This window comes from Suncus etruscus, chromosome 16 (assembly GCF_024139225.1).
Source record: "Suncus etruscus isolate mSunEtr1 chromosome 16, mSunEtr1.pri.cur, whole genome shotgun sequence".
In the NCBI taxonomy this organism is placed as follows: domain Eukaryota; kingdom Metazoa; phylum Chordata; class Mammalia; order Eulipotyphla; family Soricidae; genus Suncus; species Suncus etruscus.
In genome coordinates this window covers 68,637,565-68,643,192 of record NC_064863.1, presented here as the reverse complement: position 1 = coordinate 68,643,192, position 5,628 = coordinate 68,637,565, and the positions used below count along the sequence as shown (strand labels likewise).

The window sequence follows — 5,628 nt, the reverse complement described above, 5'->3', positions numbered from 1 at the left end:
GACAGTACTCAACCATAAGCTAAAAAAAGAAAAGAATCAGATTTTTTGGTAATCAAAGGAAAAAACAAAATTTTTTTTAAAAAAAATTCAAAATGACAATTAAGATGTATTACCCAGAGTCCCATTAATTGCAATCTATGAAGATATAGAATAATAAAAATAAAATTTCAAATATTTTAGAAAAGCAGTAATATAGATCTTTTTTCAAGATTGCAAATAAATTTTTGTAGGCTGTATTTGAGTATATTTAGTTATATTGAAGTACATTTTGATAAATTATGACAAAGGGTATTTGCAGCATTGAATGAAAATGAATGATTGAAATATACATTGCTAAAATAATGTTTTGTTTTTTTGCTTAAATGTTCTAACATATTGACTTTGACCAATTTTTTTTGCTATCCAATAATATTTTGAATGGTAGAATTTGGGTGATATGTAACTTTAAGTCTATTGCATGTAAAATTCAGAGTAAAATTAACTGGTGTTTAATTTTAGTATCTTTGAAAGAATTTTGTATACATTATTAATAAATTTCTATTCTAAAATATAAAGCTGTAGTTGGTACCACATATCAAGTGAAATTTTGATAATCCTACATTATTTTAGGTAAAATGTACATAAAGTTAAATTCACAGAAATTAGGTGAAGTTTAAGGAATACTGACAAGTTCACACAACTACAATAAAATATCACAAAAGACACTGCTACAACTCAGAAAGTTTCTTTATCTTTTTTTGTTTGTTTGTTTTGTTTCATTTTTGGCTTTTGCTTTTTGGGCCACACCCAGCGGCAGAGGTTACTACTGGCTCTGCTCTCAGAAATCACTCCTGGCACGCTTGGGAGACCTGCCAGGGAATGCCAGGAATGAAATGAAACCCGGGTCGGACTCATTTAAGGCAAATGCTCTACCTGCTGTGCTATAGCTCATGCCCCTCTTTATTATTTTTTACAATTAGTTTTTAGCAGTAAACATTGTACTTATTTGTATAATTAAAATTTTATTATGTCTCTGAACTCCAAATAAACGGAAATATAAATTTTGCATTTGCTATAGAGGTCTCTTGAGGGATGTTTGAGGTTTATATATTTAGTTTAATGTGTAAATCTTTGTTTTTGTTTCTGGGCCACACTAGGCGGAGGTCAGATTTCTGATTCTGCATTCAGCAATTCTCCCCAGAGGATCTGAGGACCTTATGAGATGTAGGGGATCTTACTCCTGTAGGCCACGTACAAGGCAAATGCCCAATCCTCTGTGCTATCGCTTTGGCCCCTCAAAATTTTATTTATTGAAAGAAATTTAAACGAGTTGGGAGATTTTAAAAAGGAACATATATTTATTTGAGAGCACAGAGTCTTCAAAAAAAAAAAAGAGGAAAAAGCTTGTAATCAATCATTTCTATTTGGTAGCATTACATTGTAAAATATACAGCAATATGACGTTTACACTCCTTTTAACATATATTTTGCTTTTCTCAAGTTTAAAACTAATATTAATAAATATGAAACCAAAATCGTAAGTTAAGGTTTTTTGACTACTTATGCTTTTAATTTCTTTGTTTGATATTTCAATACTAGGGATTGAAATATCAATTCATAGGGGAAGCATATGCTTAGGAAGCCACTAAATGGTTTTCCAATTTTGGGTTAGTTTATATGTTCACTGTCAATATGTAATATGAATCCGCATCTTTTTTTTTTTGTTTGTTTGTTTGTTTGTTTTTGGTTTTTGGGTTACACCCAGCAGCGCTCAGGAATCACTCCTGGCTCTATGCTCAGAAATTGTTCCTGGCAGGCTCGGGGAACCATATGGGATGCCGGAATTCAAACCATTATCCTTCTGCATGCAAGGCAAATGCTCTACCTCCATGCCATCTCTCTGGCCCCTGGGTCCACATCTTTGCCCTTATTGAGGGGACACTAATCCCTTTGCCTTAATTCCCAGAAATGCGTGGGTTAAGTGTAGAGGTCACTGATGAAGCCTTTCCATCCACACTGCACCCCAGCATCTCTGAGGCCTTGATCTGACATCCACATTATCACAGCTACATGTGGAGCCCGACAGGGAGTGCTGTAACTCCTGAGAATCTTCCATTTGGATCAGGAGAGAAAGAAGTTTGCATTGCCACTTGCTGGTCTTTTCTGATCAGTTCTTTTCGCCAGCCTTTAGATCTGCTTGATCTGAGACTGTGCTGACCTCATCAACATTTCAGTTGCCTCCTGGCAATCTCTAGCCAGATCCAGCTGTTTAAGTGAGAGCAGATTATCTGGAAAGAGATCTTGCCTGGGTTTAATTTATGCCATAAATGTATGCCACAAATTTATGCCATAATCTCCAAAATCTTAAAGTTCTTTCACTAGTGAGTTTCCCTGTGCCCCTCCTACTGTGGTTGATGGTACAAACAAGAGAGAGGGAACCTCCTCATGGAGACCATACAATCAAAGAGGTTATTAGAGTCCTCCCTCATTCCCTTAGATTTCCAAGGGGAACAAACCTCCACAGAATATATTCATAATTACCTCTTTCCTCCAATTATTCACTTCAAAGTACCATCTGGGTAACTATTAATGATGCCAGTGGTCTTTTAGGATCTAGGTCCATTGTCTTCCCTCAGATAAAGGAATTTCAGGGGAGACAAGCATGCAATGAAGTAAAAATGGATTTTATTGGAAGGTACTGAAGAAGAAGCAGAGGATAAAGAGAGACTAACATGCTCAAAGAAAGAACGAGGGCTTCTCCAAAGGTGCAGAGTCTGGTACACAACCCAGCAGGAAAGTAGGAAAGTCCACATCTCAAGAGGGAGATGTAGGTAACATGTGCAAGCGGGGACTATGCTCACTGGCCCAGGGAACCTATGTGCCTGCTTTATTATTATTATTATTATTATTATTATTATTATTAATTATTACTATTATATCTATTGATTTTGTTTTATAAATCTTGAAACTTTGCTGATAAGTACTTAAACATTTAGTACTGTTATATCTTCTTGAAGAATTTTTTTCTTTATTACCTTGTAATAGTTTTTACCACTGTATTTGTTTGAAATTAACATTTTTTGGAGGGTTAAGATTTTGGTCTACACTCAGCTGTGGTCAGGGCTTCTTTTTTGTTTTTTTTTTTTTTGTTTTTTTTTTTTGTCTCTGTGATCAAGTACCATTCTTGGAGAACTCTGGGAAACATATGATATCCCTGATACCTAAGTTGACCATATGCAAGGAAAGCGTCCTATTAGTTGTACTATCTTTCTGGCCCTTAAAATGAACATTTATATCTGAACTTCCTCAGGGTTAAAGTGTGCATGACATTTTATTCAATCTTTTTTTTTTTGTCCCCCAATTCACAATACATACCCGGCAAGGGTCCTGTGTTGAGGTGTATATGGGGTGCCTTTACTGTACCTCCTCTTTCTATACAGCCAGTGTAAAGAACACAGCCTGTGGTAAGAATTGGGAGGCCTTATTCAATCTTTTTTATTTTAAACTTTTTGTTGTTTTACATTTAAACATTTTGTAGTTTTACCTTTAAGATATGCAAATATATTTCATACAAAAGATTCACGCCTAGGTCATAGTTATTGCTGTTGTTCTTCTACTTTTTTTCCTTTTCTTTTCCTCATCTTCCTCCTCCTCTTATTCCTCCTCAATTCTTATTCCTCCTCCACTCCTCTACTTTCTCATTTTCTCTGCCTCCTTCTTCTCCACCATAGATTGTATTATAAGTAAACTCTTGTTTATATCTCTGTCTAACTATATTCCACTTGCTTTTCATAAGTAAATTTGTTCACTCTTAGACCAATTCTACATAGGCTTGTTTATTATGAGTTGATTGTGTATCTTTGTTTCTCTTTGACGGTCTTTGAAATTGAATTTGATTAGTGTTTTTTGTTATGGTCAGAGTGAAATGAAGTTGGATTTATAGAATTTAGAATCTTGTATTAATGTCAATTTATTAGGCAAAAAAATGAAGCCAAGATTTTGATTTTTTAAATATTTCAGCCTTTTATTATTTTATCTCCCACATTTATGTATTTTAATTTGATTCTTTGGAAACACCCAGTAATGCATGGGGTCCATATCTGGCTCTGTGCTCAGGGGCCATACCTAGCAGAGTTTAGGGGACTAATCATATAAGGTGCTGGGATTCAAATTAGAGTCACAGTGACAGCTAGATTCTAGGCAACTTTTTTATACAGTCTCTTCAATAGAATATTATTAATTTGTTTAGTGAAATGTAATAAAAACCTGATATACACACCATGTAAAATTCTTTGAAACAATATGTTTTATATTAAATTATTAAAGGAATATATATTTACCCTAATGAAACGAAATTCTTATAATTGTTTTCATATGTACATTTTTAGAAGCTTGGATTTATTTTTAGCTGTGATTTGCCTTAAAGACACAAATAACCAGGACAAAAAACTACAGAAGAAAAACTGTTGTATTTCAATTAAAATAGAGGTCTTTTTTTCTTTCATTACCCAATACCTTTATCTACAGTCAAGCAGAAACCCAATTAGTTATTAATTGATATGCATGAAAATTAATTAACTCTTCATGTGAGGCCTAGGTTATAATTAACTGTCTTTCTTACCCTTTGTTTTGAAATCTCTAGGTATAAGATCCCATTGCTAATACAAAGGAAGAAAACAGTTTTACCATCTGTAGTTAGTTAGAAGCAAGACCTTGAGAAGGCTGGAATGCCTAAGATGTTTGATTACAATCAAGTGGGATATAAAAGCTACTCTACTAAGCCAAGTTTATCTTCAACATACTTGAGAAGTGAGAACAATCATGGCGATAGTTTCAGTGTTCTGATATTATATTTGCACATGAAGTTACATTTTGCATGTTTTCAACTAAATCAAAGTTCATATTTAAAATTAAAATCAAAACAGTACTCCTTTAGTGCTCAGTTTTAAGTATATAGTTTGAGAGAAATCAATTTTAAGCTTGATCTATTGACAAATTATATATTTTAATGGTGGTAAACCTACAAAAGGTGCTAGGAGGCTTGTGAATTAGTTCTGGCCATGCTTGTCTCTGTGCTCTATCACTTGAGCTACATCTCTGACCTTATTATTTTTAAAAGACATCTTCTAAATAAGTGATGAATGAAATAAATGTTTACCTAAAATTTAGCTGAAGTAAGAATTGTCTTAATAGTTTGTATCTAGTTTCCAGATGATATTTTAAAAAATTTATAGTTTAAAGTATATTTGAGATTTGGTATCTATAATAAAAGAAGCGATACTATTATATTGGGCTCAAATTCCTTAAAATATTTCTATAAAGAAAATGACTATTTTCTTTTAAACTTTAAATTAATTTAACATTTATATAAATTAAGACACAGTTTAAAATTGATTCTATCTGACAATAGATTGGGAGAATGTAATAATTGAGAAATGAAAAATAATATATAAAATTCAGAGAATTTAGAGAAGATATTAAGAAATTTTAGTAAAAAATGGTGTCCCATGATTTATACTAGTTTTAAAGTTATTAGAAGGAAATGACTGTATATTATTGCCATAGTTAATATTTATTTTCATGTACTTATTGTAATATAAAATTGTTCCAAGTTAAATACTTTAGTGCTTAGGTTAGTTCTATGAGAGA

The 5,628-nt window shown here is 32.7% G+C and overlaps 1 non-coding gene across 1 annotated transcript; it reads right to left on the bottom strand.

Annotated features, from left to right (window-relative positions):
- Positions 1-3,327: 3,327 nt before the first annotated feature.
- LOC126032705 (small nucleolar RNA SNORA51) lies at positions 3,328-3,460 on the bottom strand. Its single transcript, XR_007503927.1, has one exon. It is a non-coding gene; the product is annotated as a small nucleolar RNA SNORA51 (small nucleolar RNA).
- Between the last annotated feature and the right edge of the window lie 2,168 nt (positions 3,461-5,628).